Below are 23,278 nucleotides of genomic sequence, written 5' to 3'. Positions count from 1 at the left end.
GTGTGTGTGCATGCTTGTGTGTGTGTGAATGTGTGTGAATGTGTGTGTTGCGTGTGTTGCGTGTGTGTGTGTGTGTGTGTGTGTGTTATTATTTATTCTTCCCTACTTGTTAAATATTATCAGTTCAAATGATAACAAATGTTAGTAGATAGTGGTAGTATTAGCTGAAGCAGTGGTGATGGTTTGCTGTATCATACATATTTTGATTGTCCACAATAGTAAAAACTGTTTCCATGTTTCAGCTCTTCAAGACTGTGTACATCCCGGAGCAGAATATCTGCATCGATGAGGCCCTTTGCCCCTGGAGAGGCCGGTCATCTTTCCGGGTCTACATGAAGGACAAGCCGGTCAAGTGGGGCATCAAGCTGTATGAGCTGTGTGAGAGCTCCTCAGGGTATGTGTGGAACCTTGAGGTGTACTGCCACAAGCCGGGTCTCAGCAACCGCCCCCACGATGTTGTCTTCAGGCTCCTCGACCAACTGCAAGACTGCGGCTATGTCCTTTATGTGGACAACTACTACTGCTCACCCACCTTGGCCCACAGTCTCACTGCTGTCAACACTGGATGTGTAGGCACTGTGCTGGCTAACCGGGTGGGCATGCCAAAGGATTTGGTGACTGGAGCCTTCGCCCGCGGCCAGATGGACTACAGGAGACTGAATCAGGTGATGGTCATTAGGTGGAAGGACAAGAGGGATGTGTATATGATAACCACTCAGCACATCCCTGAAATGATTGCAGTGAGATCACGGTCAGAACACAAGAGAAAACCCACGGCTGATGTTGACTACATTGGCAATATGGCTGGTGTTGACCGCAGTGACCAGATGATCTCATACATGCCAATGCACCGGAAGACCATCAAATGGTGGAAGAAGCTGGCCTTCCACCTTTTGACCCTCACAATGATCCAGTCTCACTGCCTGTACAACAAGCTGCAGAGGAGTCTGGGGAAAAAAACCGCTGACACTGGGACAATTTGCCATATCAGTGTGTTACGACCTTGCCAGTCTTCCAGTTGGGGATGATGAGGAGCGGAATCGTGCTGCTGCCCCGGTCAACGAGGAAGTCAACCGCCTCGACTGCAAGCACCAACACTTCATGGAGAACACAGGCTACAGGCACTGTGTTGTGTGCTATGCCAAGGAGAAGGCAAGAGGAGCCACCAGAGAGCACCTGAAGAACAGGGTGCAGCGCACCAAGTTCCAGTGTCAACAGTGCCAGAAAGCCCTATGTGCTGTGCCTTGTTTTAAAATCTACCACACCAAACAAGACTACAGCAAGTAACAGTGTCACAGAAGTGTCTACAGTGTGTGCATTGTGTAAAAAAGAGTGTTTGTGTGGGGTGTTTTTTCCAATGAGTGTACAGTCCTGCAAATGTTTTCCAGTGTGTTTTTCAAGACTGCAAGCAGCAATCAGTTTTTTGTGTTTTTTCCAATATATTCTCATCAAATCTCTTTTTATATACAGCATGCATAAATAGTATCATAAGCACATCAAACCAAGAGTACAGGAGTGTGACTGAACCAGTGTAGGAGGATTCAGAGCATGAAGAAGTGGATCACCTGTGTTCAAATTTTTTTTGGTTTTCCTGCCAATGTGTATCATATTGGATTACCTATATCATCAAAACCATGTGGTTCCTTCACTTAAGGTAAGCATTTTTAGTAAATTCATTGTTATATCTGTCCACTGGTATGTGTTTTATGTTTGTAGGGTGAGTGGTTGATTTTTTGTGATTTTTTAAAAACTGCTTAAAATAGTGCGATTTGAGAGGGAAACCCGGCCATTTTGACTGAGGGTTGAGTGAGTTAAGCGTGCACGCTCTGTCACCCGCTCAGAAGCTCTGACACCAAGAAAAAAAATTGGAGACAATGAGGATCGTGCCGTGGCAATCATACCATATCACCCACACAACCTGCCAGTCTGCAGAATCCTGCGTGAAAACTTCAATCTCCTACAACAGGATCCAGACCTCAGACAAGTCTTTCCCAAGCCACCGCTAATTGCCTTTCAGAGAGACAAGAACCTACGTGACATGCTCGTGAAGTCCAAACTCAGACCCCTTACCAGCCATTCAACCTCACCAGGCTGCAGACCCTGTGGGGATCAAAAGTGCAAGACCTGTCCCTTTATAGACACCTCAAGTTCAGTCGTTGGCCCCTCTGGCACTTTCACTGTGAAATGTCATCTCAACTGCCAGTCCACTGACATTGTATACATTCTGTCCTGCACCCTCTGCTCCAAACTGTATGTGGGGGAAACCTACCGTTCTCTGGGTGAACGTTTCTCCGAACACCTGAGGTCGATGAAGCTAGGCTACAACAATCCTATCGGCCAGCATTTTACTGGCCCACACCACAGCTTCACCCATGCAAGAATCTCAGCTGTGTGGCAGAACCCCAGTGACAGCACGTACAGAAAGTACATGGAGAGCCGCGTCATTGACCGCTTGGGGACCGCACAGCCGAGTGGATTGAACATCAGAGTCACTGACGTCTAGCGCCTGGGCCCTTCTGCCTTGATCTCTCTGTCCTTTTTCTTTCTTTACCTCCTATCCCTCTTTTTAGGAGCAATATATAGGTGCATGCTTTTTTTTGCTTTTTTTTTTTTTATTAAGAGTGGGTGTGTGTGTGGGTGTGCGTGTGTGTGTGTGCGCGTGTGTGTGTGCGTGCATGTATGTGTCTTTGAGTATGTATGGCACTGAATGGTGATCAGCAAGTGTTTAGTGTGCATGGCCCATCAAAACAGAAAGTAGTGAGATGTCATCACCCTTTCCTCACATAGGCTTTCCTATTCACACTGTCCTCTTCTCATCACTTGACAATGGGCCTATGGTCCGAAACGTCGTGTCAAAACAAAGAGGATTCAACTACCACCCAAAAGGTTTTTATAACTTTAGTTTTTTGTCCTGATCTCTGACTTCCAAGAACATGCATGGTCTGGTCACAAATTACCACAATGAATGAACACTGAATGACTTTTTTTTTTTTTTTTTTTTAATAATCTATTCATGCTTCTACACTTGTCCACTCTCAGATTATGGCATGTTGTGACCTTAAACTTTTTGACTCCAGACCATGAGAATCAGTCTCTACAGGGTTCTAGTTCTCATGAAGTCCAATCACAGACGACAGAAAACACCTTATTTCTGTTGTACTTATTGTTGTCACTAATGGACGGTGGACCTCACCCTCTCACCGTAATCAGTCACTGTCTTAACTTTCTTTTTTCTTTTTTTTCAATGGATGTAAGACATGAGTTTCATGAAGCCTTTTCTATTTTTTCTGAGTCATGACCTTGACCTTTCACCTCCAACCCTGTTTAAAAATCATCTTAAATTAGATGCATGGAAATATCTTTGATACATCTACCAAACACACACACATGCACATGTGCTCACACTGACTCACTCACAGACTCACACACACACACACACACACACAACCAAGACCAGGTTACTACACAGACTCACTTTGTTTTCACACTCACGTCAAGCAATGTATGGAGTGGAAACGAATGTTCACATCAGTCTTCCCCAGCTCACCAGTTTTCATATCAGTCAGAACATATTTCTGGTGTTATTCTCTAGTTTCTTTCAAAACCTTTTTTTTTTTTTTTCAAGAGTAAAACTGGAGTACTGGTGACATCATAAGGTAGAAATCAAAAGTCAAAATCACTTTCAAAACACACACACACACACACACACACACACACACACACACACACACACAGTGCATGGTTGTAAGTAAATCCACTCAGGAAGAAAGGCAGTTCTCAGCCTGTTTTCTCACTCTGTCCCCTATCTCACATGAAAACAAATGCACACATCCATGCATGCAACAGCAAGCACAAACATCCACACACACACACACACACCAATACATACCATACAACTTTTCTGATTTTCCTCTCTCTTTTTGCTTATGTTTGTTTCATTTCCTAAGAAAACCAATTTAACATTGTTTCTTAACCAAACAAATTTCTTTTAATTGTTGGAACTGATCCAAATATTGTACAGGAATATGTCAAAACTCTCTCAGCCCTACATTTCACATAACACAAACCATAACGGCAGATTTGTACAATGGTACTCGTTCACGCTCTAGGTTAGTGGTGTACTGTGCGTGTGTGTGTGTGCATGCGTGAGCTTATGTGCATGTGCATGTGTCAGTGTATGAGCATAAGTGAGTGAAGAGAAAGCACGAGAGAGTGTGTATATGGACAGATGTACGCTGGTTTCTTTATGTTGTTTACTAAGCATGACATATAATACAATAATAACTATAAAATCATTAAACATTCTTTACAAACCCTTCAGCGCAGGAAACAAGCGATAATGCACAAAGTAAAGCAGTATACATATGACAACAAAGTAGATCACATCACAACGCGACAGTCTACGACACCAGAAAGTTCTTCAAAGTGATCATGCACGACATCAACAAGTGAGTGTCTATACAATATCAGTGATGATGTAAGGAGAAACTCAGAAGCTGAAGAAGGGGGTGGAGGAAGGCAGAGAGGCAGCCAACCCCAGTGAAGCAAGCACTGCAAACAGACTGCACCACACAGCACACCACCCAAGTGGCAGACACCACAAAAGCAATGCCAAAAGCAACAGCACGAGAAAAAACAAAACCACATGGAGGAAGCCCATACACAGTGCACATTGCTTGCAAGGCTCTTCCAAAGCCTAACGTGTGTACACATTTATCCCATGCTATGTGACACACCACCACGTCAGACATAAAATCTTTTTCTTTTTTTTAAATTAAAAACTATAATAAATTCCACATAAAAACCATGCAAAATGAAACTGAAACCAAACACTGTTCCCACAGACCATATGCACCAGAGCTGTGTACCCCAAAGCAACCCCCACAATGTCAGAGACCACCGACTGTCGCTCCATGTTTGATGCCAGTGACTGACAAACCTCTCTGTGTATCCTTTCTCACCATCTTCATCACAGTCAGCTCAATGACTATACTACCGTCAACACTCGACACTGGCACAACATTGTATTGGAAAGTCACAAAACATGGGGTGAAAGAAAGACAGAAAGAAACGAGACACCACCACAAACCACACCACACCACCACACACCACACCACACCACACCAGCACGAAACAACAGCAGTAGCACATCACCACCGGAGCAGCAACCACCCACCCACTCATTTTCTGTGTTCTGAAATGTTTCCACGACAACCACACTTCACACACCACCAGTGCTGTACAACAACTACCTTCACTTTACCACACACATGCACACCTACTTCCAACGCAGCACTGCGCTTCTACTGATCTTACACAGAAGTTGATGGGGAAAGGTTGGAAGTCGGGGGGAGTGATCCTTAAAGGACTTCCAGTAACACCACCAAAAACGTCATAAACAAGTCTCTGCAATGTTTAGAAGATGCATCGTGTGTCTGACCATTATTGGTACATTCTTATTTGGAATAGACTCTAAAAAATAAAATAAAAATTTTTTAAAAAAAAACATCCCCCCAACCAGCTGATCAATCAAAACACACACTGTTCATGGTACCACAGGCCCAGAAGTGAACAGCCGGCAACACAACTCCACACCACTCACTGCAGAAGTGGGGCGGGGACAGACAGACAGACAGAGAAGACATGAGGTCACAACACACACACACACACACACACTGACGGTTCTTACCGGGATCGGGAGCGTCGCGAGGAGTATGCCTTTGGAGGAGTGCGAGATCGCCGCCTGAAACACAAACAGCAACAGCATCAGTCTGTTGTGGAGTCCTTTCCATGCCCTGATGTGTGCATCATGTGCAGCTTTCTGTATGTGTAAATGCGTGTGCATGAGTCTTTTTCTTTTTTTCTTTTTCATGATGTATATGATATACAGCAGCTGGTAGACAATGCAAACATACCATACACCGATACACCAAAAGAAATACATATATACAAACTGCTGGCATACTTTTGCAAACATAGGCCAATACACCCCAATAAAAATATATGTACAAACAGAGTGAAGCATGTACCGAACCACACATACACATTTATGCATGCTGGTTCCCAATAGTGAGCATGTACCAATGAAATAATTCTTTTATCACAGACAGTATACATATGCTGACGTACACCCATACATCCAAACATATACAACATAACTGTATGAAACATTACATCTTCCACAAACAAACGCTTGCTTGTTCTCACTCTCACACAAGTACATACGCACGGACACACACACACACACACACACACAGACCACCACTTACCTAGAGCGGGAACGAGAGCGGCGCCTGGATCTTGACGCTGACCTTGACCTTCTGCGCCTGCACAAACATCAGCATAGAAACCATGACATCATATACGACCACAAACACACACAACTCCCTGCTCACATCCAGCAAATGCACGACACTGAGAGACCTGAGCACCATTTGGGCCAGGAGATCATATACTATCTACACCCAAGTACTCAAAACACACACCCAACAATACCAACAACACTGATGATTTGGCTCATTCATGTCGCCAACATCAATACTGAGTCTGAACCATCACAGCAGGTAATCGCAATCTTCAAGTAAAGGTGCTAAGTTATGAACTGTGGTTTCTGCTGTACATCCACACAGTAGTTTGCATAATCCGTACTCTCACATGCACACCACCTGCAAATGGTTTTGAGGTCCTGCAGTATCACTTTCTTGTCACTCTAACCAGCCTGCAAAGGTTCTGAGCTTTTATGTTACTTTCTTGACAACACACATCTCTCCTTACACAGTTCAGATGCTCTTGCAAAGGGTAAGCATCACTGAAGCAGAGCACAAACTCTCCACCATTGTGCTTCTATGTGCGCTGTTTACCTGGCTAAGTACATGTTCACACACCTGTCTACAGGTACAACATTTCAGTTGCAGTGCACTGAACCCATGGTATCCGCCACCTTGGAGTAACATTTTATCTCCAAACTATATCACTGTGACAGAACAGTTTGACCCCCAAACCATGCCACTCTGACAGACTCCCATTTTATCCCAAAACCGTGCCACTCTGACAGACTACCATTTTATCCCAAAACCGTACCACTCTAAGTCTAACAGACTCCCATTTTATCCCAAAACCGTGCCACTCTAACAGACTACCATTTTATCCCAAAACCGTACCACTCTAAGTCTAACAGACTCCCATTTTATCCCAAAACCGTGCCACTCTGACAGACTCCCATTTTATCCCAAAACCGTACCACTCTAACAGACTACCATTTTATCCCAAAACCATACCACTCTAAGTCTAACAGACTCCCATTTTATCCCAAAACCATACCACTCTAAGTCTAACAGACTACCATTTTATCCCAAAACCATACCACTCTAAGTCTAACAGACTACCATTTTATCCCAAAACCATACCACTCTAACAGACTACCATTTTATCCCAAAACCATACCACTCTAACAGACTACCATTTTATCCCAAAACCATACCACTCTAACAGACTCCCATTTTATCCCAAAACCATACCACTCTAAGTCTAACAGACTACCATTTTATCCCCAAACCATACCACTCTAACAGACTACCATTTTATCCCCAAACCATACCACTCTAACAGACTACCATTTTATCCCAAAACCATACCACTCTAACAGACTCCCATTTTATCCCCAAACCATACCACTCTAACAGACTCCCATTTTATCCCAAAACCATACCACTCTGACAGACTACCATTTTATCCCAAAACCATACCACTCTAACAGACTACCATTTTATCCCAAAACCATACCACTCAAACAGACTCCCATTTTATCCCCAAACCATACCACTCTAACAGACTACCATTTTATCCCCAAACCATACCACTCTAACAGACTACCATTTTATCCCCAAACCATACCACTCTAACAGACTACCATTTTATCCCAAAACCATACCACTCTAACAGACTACCATTTTATCCCAAAACCATACCACTCTAACAGACTACCATTTTATCCCAAAACCATACCACTCTAACAGACTACCATTTTATCCCAAAACCATACCACTCTAACAGACTACCATTTTATCCCAAAACCATACCACTCTAACAGACTACCATTTTATCCCAAAACCATACCACTCTAAGTCTAACAGACTACCATTTTATCCCAAAACCATACCACTCTAAGTCTAACAGACTACCATTTTATCCCCAAACCATACCACTCTAACAGACTACCATTTTATCCCCAAACCATACCACTCTAACAGACTACCATTTTATCCCCAAACCATACCACTCTAACAGACTACCATTTTATCCCAAAACCATACCACTCTAAGTCTAACAGACTACCATTTTATCCCCAAACCATACCACTCTAACAGACTACCATTTTATCCCCAAACCATACCACTCTAACAGACTACCATTTTATCCCCAAACCATACCACTCTAACAGACTACCATTTTATCCCCAAACCATACCACTCTAACAGACTACCATTTTATCCCCAAACCATACCACTCAAACAGACTCCCATTTTATCCCAAAACCATACCACTCTAACAGACTACCATTTTATCCCAAAACCATACCACTCTAACAGACTCCCATTTTATCCCCAAACCATACCACTCTAACAGACTCCCATTTTATCCCAAAACCATACCACTCTGACAGACTACCATTTTATCCCAAAACCATACCACTCTAACAGACTACCATTTTATCCCAAAACCATACCACTCAAACAGACTCCCATTTTATCCCCAAACCATACCACTCTAACAGACTACCATTTTATCCCCAAACCATACCACTCTAACAGACTACCATTTTATCCCCAAACCATACCACTCTAACAGACTACCATTTTATCCCCAAACCATACCACTCTAACAGACTACCATTTTATCCCAAAACCATACCACTCTAACAGACTACCATTTTATCCCAAAACCATACCACTCTAACAGACTACCATTTTATCCCAAAACCATACCACTCTAACAGACTACCATTTTATCCCAAAACCATACCACTCTAACAGACTACCATTTTATCCCAAAACCATACCACTCTAAGTCTAACAGACTACCATTTTATCCCAAAACCATACCACTCTAAGTCTAACAGACTACCATTTTATCCCCAAACCATACCACTCTAACAGACTACCATTTTATCCCCAAACCATACCACTCTAACAGACTACCATTTTATCCCCAAACCATACCACTCTAACAGACTCCCATTTTATCCCAAAACCATACCACTCTAAGTCTAACAGACTACCATTTTATCCCCAAACCATACCACTCTAACAGACTACCATTTTATCCCAAAACCATACCACTCTAACAGACTACCATTTTATCCCCAAACCATACCACTCTAACAGACTACCATTTTATCCCCAAACCATACCACTCTAACAGACTACCATTTTATCCCCAAACCATACCACTCTAACAGACTACCATTTTATCCCAAAACCATACCACTCTAACAGACTACCATTTTATCCCAAAACCATACCACTCTAAGTCTAACAGACTACCATTTTATCCCCAAACCATACCACTCTAACAGACTACCATTTTATCCCCAAACCATATCTCCATAACAATACTCAAAGGTCCACTGAAAAGGGGATTTTAAAAACAGCTTCTGACCTGTAACGTCTGACAAATGGCATGTCTCACCCTACCAACTAGCCACCATTCCTTTCCATGAGGCACAGTGCTTTTTGGGGGGAGCCAAAGCCTATACCAGGCTGTTAAAGTTCCTTGGCTGGAGATCCCCATGCTCTGATATGGGGACCAGCCACTCATCAAGTTGTACTGTCATATTGTCATCATATTCTATTACTTTTTGTCATCACAGATTTCTCTGAGTGAAAATCTGAGCTGCTCTCCCTGAGGCACATGAAGTCACCATAAAGCAGCGTCACCCTTTTTTTTTCCTTCTTTTTCCTATGTCCGCACGTGGATACGTTTTACTATCAAAGTGGCTTATTCCACAGAATTTTGCCAGGGTCAACCTTTTTGTTCAAGTGGGTTTATCATGTCTTCTGAAAGACTAACTTCCAAGACATGAGAGGGAAGAAAGAGAAGCAGACTGCAGACAGCACTGCACAAAAAAACACTACCTCTCACCTGCCTGACGCCAGCTGCACAACAAAACACCCCTCCACATACACACACACCCACACACACACACAAAGGGGTGCAAGTCACCAAGTGGCCAAAATCTGAAAAATTTCCCCATGTTCCTGAAAAAGGTTTCACAGGAAAACAAAACAAAAATCAACCAGGGTTGTCGCAAACAACACATGAAAATAATACTTTTTCTTTTCTTTTTTGGGTTTTTTTGTTTGTTTGTTTGTTTGTTTGTTTTGTTTTCAGTATCAATGCAATATGTGAAAGAAAGGGTAAACTTCATCTACCTATCTCAATCATGTTTTTGACTCAACATCACAAATAAGAAATTTTAAAACCAAAAGTTGTATGCTGGCAATCAAATGATTCCACCCAAGGCACCCCACACAGATCAGCATTTCATTGCTTTAATATCCAGGCAAATTTTACAATCATATCTATCAAAACTTTGACCTTTCCGTACCTTTATCACTGCCCAATGCAACGTTCTGGAAGAGATCCAGAAACAACCATTAAAAAACATCTGGATGATCCAAAGAAGGAGGAAAATGAAATTGGCCTGATCCAGAAATCTGGATTACTTGCACCCCTACATTCAACTTGTCACCATCCACACCACCATCAGCAGTTAACAGCAATACAACGACACATCAATCATCCATGCCTTCAAGACTTCCCCTAAATGTAACAACGCAGCAGGAGGTTGCAACAATGTATGCAAGAGAAACCACCTCAATATATATATATTTATATATATATATATACACACATACCATGCAGACATCTGTCAATAGGTGTTTTACACATGATACACTTTATTGCTCTGAAAATGTAAATTTGTGAGATTTCTTCCCCCCCGTTTTCCTTTTTTTCTCTTCTTTTAAGCACTGTTGTCTAAAGCCATACATTCATCTTGCTTCAGAAGAACACAACAGTATACAAGGGAGACACAAACAAAAGGTGAAGTAACTCAGAAGACGGATTACGTCCCCCTTTTTCACTGGATTTTTCCAGTTTTCTTCTGGATCAAGACAAGTGTTTGTTTTCAAGGAACCCATTCTCTTTATTCTAGGTCTGAAGTGGCTAAAAACGTTGAGAAGGTAGATGACATTGTGAGAATGACAGGAACACAGTCTTCCTCTCCTCATGTCTGACAGTCAGGAACCTTGACTGTCCAGGTTTCAATGCACAGTCTTTCTCTACTCATGTCTGACAGTCAGGAACCTTGACTGTCCAGGTTTCAATGCAGAATCTTCCTCTCCTCATGTCTGACAGTCAGGAACCTTGACTGTCCAGGTTTCAATGCACAGTCTTCCTCTACTCATGTCTGACAGTCAGGAACCTTGACTGTCCAGGTTTCAATGCAGGACTTTGTAAACCATACTTCAGAGGGGCTTCCTTTCCTTTCACGTACCTTTCACATTAAGCTACATGTACGAAAAGCCATGTGTCTGCAAAGCAGAAAGATAGTGACAGCATGTGTTGAGCATCTTTACCATTCATATTCGTGGAAATAACATCTGCCTTTAACATAATTGATCGATTGACTGATATGGATACTTATATAGCGCCTATCCTCGGTCCTCTTGTCTTTTATTCCATCAACCAATGGCCCTACAAATCTGGAAAAAATGTTTTTTCAGGTTTTAAACAAGAATAATAGGACATTATTTGTTTTCACATTTCAAAAAAAATAATAACAGTATCAGTTGTTTTTAAGGTGGGTTTTTTATGTGTTTTTCAATAAATCATACTGACTCCCGTGCTGTTATGACAAAATGGTAGATTTGCACACAAACAGGTCACACCTCCCACATGTCACTCACTAATTCTATAAATGCCACACAAAGCCACAACCCTTTCTGTCTGTCACTGGCACTCAACACCTCACCTGTCATTCCCTCATCAAGACACACCCTCTTTTTCTCTTGCTCACGTATGTAATCAATGACGCTCAACAATTTCAACCAGACCTTCCCAACCCCACTTCCGTCCACTCTCCTGACACACAGACCAGTGGTGTGGAGCTCTGACACTACAGGAGCAGAGGCAAGCTTTGCAGCAGCAAAGAAAAGGACAAGCGCAAGAGAAGTGATTGTGGTCAAGCCACAGAAAGGATCCACTAACAGCACAGGACAATCTCCACAAGGCCTGCTGCTGCCTCTCTTTCATGCCATCTCTCACTCACAGAAAAAATAAATAACCAGCAGTATGGAACAGGACACAAAAACAAAAACAAACAAACAAACAAAAACCCACTAAAATGATAAGACAACTGTACATGAAAAATCAAAACAGAAAAATATAAATCAAAGAATTTCTTTTTTGATTCAAATTAATATACAGAAAAAAAGGGGGGGGGGGGGCACAGACAAAAGATGTTTCTATCGATGTTTAATTTGAAATGAAAGCATTTTGAATGAAGACATTCCTCATTGCATGTCGAATAACTCTGGCAGGTAAAGGATCCATCCCTGATCTCTGTGGATTGTCTGCCTTTGTTCATGTGCCCAACTGCTTTCTTCAGCTCAATGTCTCAGCTGGCAGTCTACATATACATACAGCTTGGTATCAGCCATGTCATCTGTCTCTCTCTCTTGTGTGGTTCTTCACACTGTGTGTTGTGTGTGTGTGCGCGTGTGTGTGTGCATGTGTGTGTGTGCGCATGCGCACATGCATGCTGAATTGCCTGCACGCACCTATGTTGTATGTTTGCGTGCATGCAACACATGTTAATATGTTTTCCCAGTTTCCCTCTAACTTACTCTCTTGTAAAGCCCAGACCACACACAACACACACTTTTCAACAAACTGAAAACTGTGAATTTAGCAAACTATTCACACTACCTTTCACATACATCCCAACATGAGCCAACCGCAGTGTCCCTATGTGAACAAACATTCAAACTATAAAGCGTTAGTAAAGACTGCAACAGAAGAAAACTAGGTTGAACCAAACATTGTTTTAAAAACCTCAAAAAATCTACCTAGAAAGCAGCTCTGAAAGACCCAGCAACTGACAGAAAAAAATGGACACTATCACAATGGAAGCATGTTTCAGCAACAGAAATCTTCATTCTCCAATGTTAAACAAGCACTGGATACAAGGACATGCAATGGTGCACAGAAAAAAGGCAAAGTACAACACTGACATAAGACAGAGTGACAGAGAGAGAGAGAGAGGGAGAGAGGGAGAGACAGCCACGGCTGACTGCAATGGTTCCAAGAGAATGAGGAGGGGTGCCGACAAATTATACTCACTCCCGTGCTGGTATGACAACAATGCCAGACCTACACACACACAAAAAAAGGCCACACCTCCCACATGTCACTAACTATGTGCCACACCCCTCTCCTGCAGTTAATCCACACAAAACCACACTCCTCTCTCTCATTTACACTCCAACCTCCCATCTGTCTTTCACTCCCTCACAAACAAAGCCACACACTGCTTTTCCCTCACTCAGCTATAAATTGAGAATGCATTTTTCTCTCCTTCAAGACACAAAATCACACCTCTGTCCATTGCTCAGACACAAAGTCAGTCCATCATTTACAACAAAAAGTCATGCGTCATTGCCTCCAACCCCACCCCTGCCCCCCCACTCCCCCGTTTTTTCCCCCCGCGCCTTCACTGCACCATTTCCACCCATGTCCATACATCCCATTTCATCATCACCGTTATTTAAAACTCACTGACCCTAATCCTTTTTCCCTGTCCTTCCAACAATGGGACACACCTCTTGCTCTCCACTTTGCTATGTCATTGTTATTCACACCAAAACACCCCACCCCCACCAAAACAAAAACAAAAAATGATAATAATAATAACAAAAATCCCTGTCATACACTGATACAGTGATCAATTCTGTTTCCCTGTTCTGCAGAGGCGTCCAGCCACCCTGTCACACCACTGACCTTATTACACAGCTGACACGCTTCAGTTGCTTTGGAGATTGTTTTGTTGTTGTTTTTTTTTGGGGGGGGGGGGTTTGCCTCCTCCCTTCCCTCCACACCTCCCCCCAAAAATTAAAGTATCAAATCAAGTCAAATAATGTTGCTTATAGCCCAGCCAAATGCAATGGGACCATTTCAGGGCTCAAAACCTGTCAGTTCTTAACAAGCTGAACAGAACCAAACAAAATGTTAAAAAGGCTAATTAAAAAAGACCAAGTCAACAGCACCTTGCTCAGTCCAGGTGAAATTTCATTCCGCAAAGTTAAAAAAAAATCTTAAATAATGTAAAAAAAAAACCAATATGTCCATATAAAATTAAAATTCTGAAATGAAAATGTCATGTTAAAAAAAGTATAAGGTAAAAAGACCCACATATGCCTCACTTCATGTAAAATTCTAATCCTGAAAGAAAAATGTCATCCAATTAAAAAAAAAATATATATATATAATGATCACTCCACTCACATATGTTTCAGTCCATGTAAAATCTAATTTCTAAAATGAAAGCACCGTCCTCCTTAACATACAGAAGAGGCCAACCAGCCGAGGCCTTCAGCCAAAAGTCTGCACAAATGTAGCCTTCACCCCCTAACTACGTCCCTTGTAAGGATGGAACCCGACTCCCACTGTTCCTGCTAAACACCATGGGGTGGAAGTGTCCATATTTTGTTTAAAGACAGTTGTCCCAGGGTCTTAACTGACCAAAGTGCACATCTTAATAGTGAAATAAAGTAAAATAAAATGGAAAATTTTGTTTACTAAATCACCAAAACCCCAATACAGAAACCCCCATAAATACTGAACTACCCCCCCCTTTCCCCATGCTCTACGCTGCAGTCCCCCACCCCACCCCACCCCACCTCACCTCACCCATGCACACAACACTCCCTCTCTGAAGTCTGGGCTTCTGACCCATAAATATGTGCCCCCAGAAAGGAGACTGCATGCCTATTGAGCTGGTCCTCAGGAAATTCTAACAATTTCTAGAATGAGCACATAGAAAAAGTGAAAATCTTGTGTCAGAACTTTGTCTGACTACTAGGATAATGTGCTAAAAGGAATTCACTCCATCACTTCTTGGCTCCAAGAGCTGATAACAATTGCGGCAAGTATGTGTGATCGCATGCTTTATTTGAAGCAATGCAGACTCATTTAGAATGTGTAGTAAAACAGTGACACTAGAAATTGGGTTTAAAAGAGTCCTTGGGGCCACCAATCAGAAACCCAGCACAGTGAAGGCTCAGTGTTCACCTCTATCACTTTCCTCCTCCTGCCTCACACATTTTCACAACAAAAGGGAGGACAAAAGAAAAAAAAGAAAGAAGAAATCTACAAATAGCTCTGGATTATAATAAAGTACACAATCATCTATCATCATTTTTTTGGTCTTTCTTTATTTTTTGGTTTTGTTTTTAATCTAAAACCTGAGGAGCTGTATAACTCTTCTTCCTGTGCTGTACATACACAAGAAACAAAACAAATACTGGGAACAAACCCCTACCCCACCTTTGAGTAAGTACATAAATACATTTATCCTTGACAAAAAAAAAAGATAACACCAGCAGCATTTCAACCAGAAAGCAAGCGTAACTTATCATCTTAGGAACACAGCAACTATAATGACATCACAACATGCAACAGGCACAAAATATATATGCTTTCTTTCAATATGCAAAACTGCAAACAAAACAAAATCAAATCGAATCAAAGCAATAAAAACTCCAGTTTTCCCAAACCACAGCATCACAGCTGACATTAAGCCACACCCCTCAAAAGACATGCCAAAATGGAAGAGGAAAACACAGGAAAATGCTTCCCCCAACCCACCCCTCACCACCCTCCCCCTCCTCCCCACCCAAAAAAAAAAAAAAAAAAAATCCACACAAAAAAAATTAAAATCAAGAAACGTCTCCATTTTGCACGATTTTACTTAGCCATAGTTAAACAATTAAGATAACATAAAATAAGTGTTCATTCGACCAATGCAATGTACAACAAGAAACAACATTTTAAAACAAAGTCCAAGATCCACCCACCTGGAACGAGACCTACGGCGACGGGGGGAGCGGGTTCGAGACCTCCTACGCCGAGGGGATCGCGACCTTCTCCTCGAGCGCGAGCGGGAGCGGCGGCGCCGAACTTTCGAGCGCGACCTTGACCTCCTCCTGGAGCGTGACCTGGAGCGGCTGTAACCTCGGGAGCGCGACCTTTTGCGAGACCTTGACCTGGAGCGGCTCGTCTCTGAAATTGTTTTATACACTGTCGCTGTACAAAATAAAACAAAAGCAAAAAACAATCCTCAGTATTTATTTTTTGCTTAAAGAAAGAAGTCTTAAAGCATAAACAATAACATTCCTCACGTTTTAAAGTACACTTACTAATGAAAAGAAAAGGCCACGGGGTTAAGTATGTGTAATTAAATTATTCTTTGCCAGGCGGTAACGCATCACCTAAACTCCAAAACTAACCAAGACAAAAAAATGAAAACAATTTTTAAGTGAAATAACAGGGAACCTTTCAAAAAAATACCAGAATGTCCATGCCAGCTGAATAACCGACTGTCTCAGTCTGAACTCTCAGGGTGTCTCAGTGGATAAATCATAGCAGATGTCCCACTTACACCTGTCTTTTCCTATCTTTTTTGTTTGCTTGTTTGTTCTTTGGTTTCACTCAACCTCTGTCTCACACACCACAATCTGGATCAAAGCCTACTTCAAGACAACAGCCCATGCAGCTCTCTTTTATATACACTGCTGCCATTCTGTCTGCTGGGACAAGAGCAGAATATGTACATATATATATATATATTTCTTTTTTTAATATTTTCTAATGAATCAAAGACATGACCAAAATGGAGTACAATATCCACACCGTCACCAGAGAACAACTGACAAAACTCAGCCCCATCCAGTAACACTTAACAGTTTTCAAATGGAAGGTGTGCTACACACCTATCACTGGCCATTTCACTGTCACACACACACACATGCACACACACACACAGAGACAAACATGCATGTAGACACACAAAACTTCTTTTTAAAAAGCAGTTTGGGTCACTTACCGGTCAGTTCAGACATGTGCACATTTATCTGTCATTTCCAACCACCACATAATTTACACAGTGCATGACATTCACAAGCATGAATGCACTCAAACACACAGACACACACACACACACACACACACTTCTCACAACCATACAAACTGAACACAAACCACATGCCTGCATACACCCACACCCACACACAGGAATAACATCCAACTTAAAAGCCTCAAACGAACAGCAGAGCGACGAAGAGGTTTGGGACTCAAGCTGCGTGGGCACGCCGACCAGCATACACAACACCATCTCCCCCTGATACACACACACAGCAACACCAACAGGCACCATTCAAAACACCACCTTTCTCGTGTGCTTCAACTACATCTACTTCTTTTTTGTCTTTGTAAACACTTTCTTTTCATTGTTGAACAAAACTGCAACCAAGAACATCCCAGTATTTTGGTTGGGGGATGGGTGCGGGGGCAGAGGCGGGTGGAAAGAGAAGAGGAGGAACAGGTAAGAAAAAAGGCTGATCTCATTTAAAAAAAAAAAAAAAAAAAATCAAGAAAGAAAGAAAAAGAATCTGAGCGCGCTGGTTCGAATCACGGCTCAGCCGCCGATATTTTCTCCCCCTCCACTAGACCTTGAGTGGTGGTCTGGACGCTAGTCATTCGGATGAGACGATAAACTGAGGTCCCGTGTGCAGCATGCACTTAGCCATGTAAAAGAACCCACGGCAACAAAAGGGTTGTTCCTGGCAAAATTCTGCAGAAAAAACCACTCTGATAGGAAAAACAAATAAAACTGCATGCAGGAAAAAATACAAAAAATGGGTGGCGCTGTAGTGTAGCGGCGCAGCCCGAATTTCACACAGAGGAATCTGTTGTGATAAAAAGAAATACAAATACAGATAAGGAAAAAGGTTGATCTCATTAAAAAAATAAAATAAAATAAGAAAGACAGAAAAAGACATGAAAGAACAGAGCATTTTCTTTTGTTTTTCAAACAAAACAATCTAATTGAAAATCACACAATCATAAACTGCTCATAAAACTCGGTGTTTTGGGGGGAGGGGGGGGAGGTTGTTTGGGTTTTTTTCTCAAACAAACAAACTAAACCAGCCTTGTGATTCCAAAACAAAAAATATGAACCTATCTCAACTACAACAAATCAAATCACACTCGTGGGTCATCACTTCACATGATGCATCTGGGGGAGGGGGAGGACACTGCAAGCGTCTGTATAGATCTCTCAATCTGGTAGACGCCAGAATACATAATGAGCACAGCCTTGTCAAGTAGTCCTAAACCTAAATGGCATCTAGTCTCTCAACCTGGTTGATGCCAAATTATGTAATGAGAACAGCCTCATCAAGTGTAGCCCGAAACCTAAACAGACCCTTCTACAGCAGCATCCACAGGACACAGTAAAAGAGACAACAACAGAGAGAGAACGGAGGGTTGATGTACCTCCGGCAGCAGCAGAGATGAGGGACTGGGCCTCCTTCACCTTCTTCATGGCCTCCTCTACCTCCCGGCGGGATGCCTCCTGCGACTTGGTCAGCGGCTTGGCAATGGCACGTCTTGGCGTGGCTGACACTGCACACAGAAAATTTGGTTTAACGAGTGATGGGAAGGGTCTCCTTGAACCAATGCCTACTGTGACTAGAACAGCTGGACTAAGTGCTCTGCAAAGAGATCCTCTTCTAGTTATACAGTGACGTTATAATAATGGATATTTCTATCCTGCCTTGAATATCTGGACCCACTGTTTCCCAAAAAGATTTTATACACACACATACACACATATCCCTTGCACACTGACACACAGACACACACACACCTTGCATAAACACGCATACTTTCAACAAAGTCATATAAAATACCAATTACTGTTTGAACGTAAGACTTATCAAGGAAGACTCAAAAGATGACAGCGACCAAGACAGACCGTTCCAGACAGCAGGAGCCTGAAAGGAAGAGGATCTTTGGTCTTTAAGTTTGGTTCTGTACAAGAGAAATTGTGTTTTGAATCAGATACAGAATAAAGTTGGCGTGGAAGTATGAACAATGAAGCTCAAACACACACACATCAAATCTGTTCACTGCCTGAGAAATATAACTTCTACAGCAGGGCCTATGCCAGGGATTTTTCAGTGAAAAGGGTTATCAATCAACAACAAAAAATCTACAGGTTACATTTTTTTCTTAATTTTTTTTTGTAAAAGGAAATTGGCTGAATTTTCTACTGAAAACACTTTTCGAACTTTGCAATGTATGAAATATGATTCTGACACAGCATCTAAGCAGGGGACAGGTAAACTTTTGAAAGTACAAACATACAAATAAGTACTCTCAAACATACTCATACAGACACTGTTCACAAGCAAGAATTGAAGCGTACACAATGTGTGTGCACACACACACATACAACATCACACAATCTTCTCCACACTGCCCGCACTGCCAACATCCACCCCTAACACCCCAAGGCAACAGTCACTCACGTGATGGTGCGGCTGTTGAAATTGACACCATTGTAGCCCAGACAGGTGGGCACTGACCGCTGGTCAGTCAGTTCCAGGTAAGCCGCCCGGGATCCAGAACTTTCGTCCCCTGCCATGCGCACGTACTTCACTTCTCCGGCCTGCGAGAAGAAGCTGATCAGCATCTCCGGAGTCTGAAAGGAAAAAACAAAAACAAAAAAACAATAAAGACACTGATGAAAAGTCAAAATTTGTATGCATGCAAGCACACACACACACACACACACACACACACACACACACACACATAATGAGGTGTACAAAAAGGTGTACACTAAAACTGTTCCACAAAATCTACCAAACAGTATACAGTAATTCAACATTTCTGGAACTTCGGAAGTGTGCATTATGTATCCATGTGAAAGTTGGGTGTCAAAGCTCTTTATTTCCATGCAAGATTTAGCGTTATGTGAACACACTGATTCCTATTATCACAACATCAAAGACAAACTCACTGTCTTGGGGTCAAGGTTGCCAATGTACACGGTGCGACGAATCTCCTCCACCTTGGCAGCATCCAGCGAGGCCGGCAGGGGAGGATACTGGGGCAGGCCCAGAGCATTCAGGCGAGGGTCATAGGTGGTAATCACCTGACCTGTACCGCTGCCTGACAACTAACCACCACAGAAAAATAAATGAACTATGTTTTAGAGCATTCGTTAGCATACATTTTGGAGCAGTGTATGAAAACTGCTTGGAAAAGAAACGTTCTCGACAGAAATAACTCAAAAAAAGAAAAAAAGGAAAAGAAGATAGAGCTTGAAAACATAAAATAGAAAAAAATATCATCATTCTTTTCCAGTTCTATAAAAGGATAGATGAACACTCACTTGAAAAGACACCTATTCTCTGAAGTCTGAATTAGCTATTTAGGCTCACAGTCACACAACTATCTTCTTCTTCTTCTGCGTTCACTCATATGCACACGAGTGGGCTTTTACGTGTATGACCGTTTTTACCCCGCCATGTAGGCAGCCATACTCCGTTTTCGGGGGTGTGCATGCTGGATATGTTCTTGTTTCCATAACCCACCGAACGCTGACATGGATTACAGGATCTTTAATGTGCGTATTTGATCTTCTGCTTGCATATACACACAAAGGGGGTTCAGGCACTAGCAGGTCTGCACATATGTTGACCTGGGAGATCGTAAAAATCTCCACCCTTTACCCACCAGGCGCCGTCACCGTGATTCGAACCCAGGACCCTCAGATTGACAGTCCAACGCTTTAACCACTTGGCTATTGCGCCCGTCACACAACTATCCTAAACTAGTCACTTACCACACAGCATCAAATTCACATATCCACATCACAACAGAATGACTCCAGTATCTTGTAATGAAAGGGGAGTCAAGGCACTGCTTGAACATAAAATCCAGTTATCTCTGAAATTAAGCACACCATTCATAATGCCAAGCACCATAAAAAATTTAAAACTATTTAACCCTTTGCGCTGCAACACATACTGATCATTTAGCTGATGCTGACCAAATTTCAACAAAATAGGCAGTATCTTATTTCAGACTAAGTTTGCTGACAAAAAGTTCATTATCTGGGCAGTATTTACTTCAGAGCTGGCCACCATCCAAAGAATCAAAAACGATAATTCAGTTACCAAGAACCAACATGAACAGGGAACACAGCACAGGATTATTGTATCAATTAAATCAAATTAAAACATGTTGCATACAACCCAGCAAACCTCAAAGGGACCATCTCATGGCCCAACCCTGTCTGTTCTTAAAACCAGTCAAAAACAAACCAAAATAATGTTAAATCAACAATTGAAATCATTTTAGAAAGACCAATATGTCCATGTCTCATTAAGTCCACCTATAATATAAATAAAAATAAAAGTTTCTTTTTTTTTCAGGAAATGAATCTGGGGGAATAACCTGGATCAAGATCTTCATAGAGCTAGCTCGGAAACTAAGGTTTGTGCATAATACCATGCAGAACCCTGCAATGAATCTGGGGGAATAACCTGGATCAAGATCTTCATAGAGCTAGCTCGGAAACTCAGGTTTGTGAATAATACCATGCAGATCCCTGCAGTCAATCAATACATGTTTGAAGCTGAGAGGCTGGGTGCACAGAGCCCACCACTGAGCTTCTTCAATTTCAAGAGAAAAGAATGTGTCAAATAAGAATCACCCATATGTAGACTGCATAGGTACTGTATCAGTCATTTTCAGTTTCTCAGAGAGGATTTGCTTGTTTGGACAAATCCATACGCTACACAACATCTACCAGGCAGATGCCTGACAGCAGCATAACCCAACCCACTTACACAGGCCTGGAGTGCATGCATATACTATATGTGTACCCATCAGAGTGGATTTCATTTTGACACAATCTGGCCAGACAACACTTCGTGTTGCATGGGTTCTTTTTCTGTGCACCAAGTTCATGCTGCACACAGGACCTTGTTCATTATCTCATCCAAACGACCAGACACTCAATCGGACTTTCCAGTCTTCTTCTCCTTCTGCGTTCACTCGTATGCACACGAGTGGGCTTTTTACGTGTATGACCGTTTTTACCCCGCCATGTAGGCAGCCATACTCCGTTTTCGGGGGTGTGCATGCTGGATATGTTCTTGTTTCCATAACCCACTGAACGCTGACATGGATTACAGGATCTTTAACGTGCGTATTTGATCATCTGCTTGCATATACACACGAAGGGGGTTCAGGCACTAGCAGGTCTGCACATATGTTGACCTGGGAGATCGTAAAAATCTCCACCCTTTACCCACCAGGCGCCGTCACCGTGATTCGAACCCGGGACCCTCAGATTGACAGTCCAACGCTTTAACCACTCGGCTATTGCGCCCGTCGGACTTTCCAGTCAAACTCTGGAGGACGGGGGACAGCCGGATTCAAACCCAGACCCACCTGGACACTGTATTGGCAGACCGGCATCTTAACCACTCTGTCACCTTACTCTCTGTATCGGTCAGAGAGGAGAACCAAAACTGGCAGCGCACTGACCTGACTGACCACGTTGGCAGGCCACGCAGGCTGACCCTGGGTCATGCGCGCCACAGTCTGCGGGGTCAGCTGCAGGGCCACCCGCTCGTCCGGGATCTTCCCTGCAGTGAACAACCACTCACGACATCACACACCTGGCTAATAAATACTATTACTTCACTACTGCATGGCTATTGCAGAAAGATGTATGACATCACTGAATAGTCTACAGCGAAAGCAACAGGACTACAGACATCATCTTCATCAGTTTATAATAATACATTTGATATGAACCTTCCCAATATCTAATAGCTAATCTTGATTTGGGTCAAACAGGAGAATTAACTGATTAAAAATCAATACCGTAAGTATACGTACTGAATTTTAAGTCCCAGAAGTAACAACAATGCAAGGTTACTGATAAAATCTGGAAGCAAAAAAAAAAATTTTTTTTTTTATCTAATCAGTCAGCCCTACCCAGTCAGGCAGCTTGCTGTTCAAACGACTCCCTGTTTGTAAAACGATTGGGGTTTGATTTCTGACCGAAGACAGGCACTGTATTTAATTTTAAACAAATCCATGATTAATAATAATAATTACAACAATAAGTATC

General features: G+C 42.3%; 1 pseudogene across 1 annotated transcript in view; it reads right to left on the bottom strand.

The window, feature by feature from the left end:
* Positions 1–23,278, bottom strand: part of LOC143280195 (uncharacterized) — a 50,825-nt pseudogene that overhangs the window by 22,899 nt on the left and 4,648 nt on the right. The window contains exons 3-10 of the transcript XR_013055007.1: positions 22,687–22,787; positions 20,147–20,305; positions 19,653–19,825; positions 18,616–18,744; positions 16,137–16,341; positions 13,405–13,434; positions 6,270–6,326; positions 5,690–5,743 (exon numbers count right to left, since the gene is read on the bottom strand). The product of XR_013055007.1 is annotated as an uncharacterized LOC143280195 (transcript). The remainder of the gene's footprint in view (positions 1–5,689; positions 5,744–6,269; positions 6,327–13,404; positions 13,435–16,136; positions 16,342–18,615; positions 18,745–19,652; positions 19,826–20,146; positions 20,306–22,686; positions 22,788–23,278) is intronic.

The sequence above is a fragment of the Babylonia areolata genome, chromosome 3, assembly GCF_041734735.1.
Source record: "Babylonia areolata isolate BAREFJ2019XMU chromosome 3, ASM4173473v1, whole genome shotgun sequence".
NCBI classification, from domain to species: Eukaryota; Metazoa; Mollusca; class Gastropoda; order Neogastropoda; family Buccinidae; genus Babylonia; species Babylonia areolata.
The sequence above is the reverse complement of the archived record's forward strand: the minus strand, read 5'-3'. Positions and strand labels throughout refer to the sequence as shown.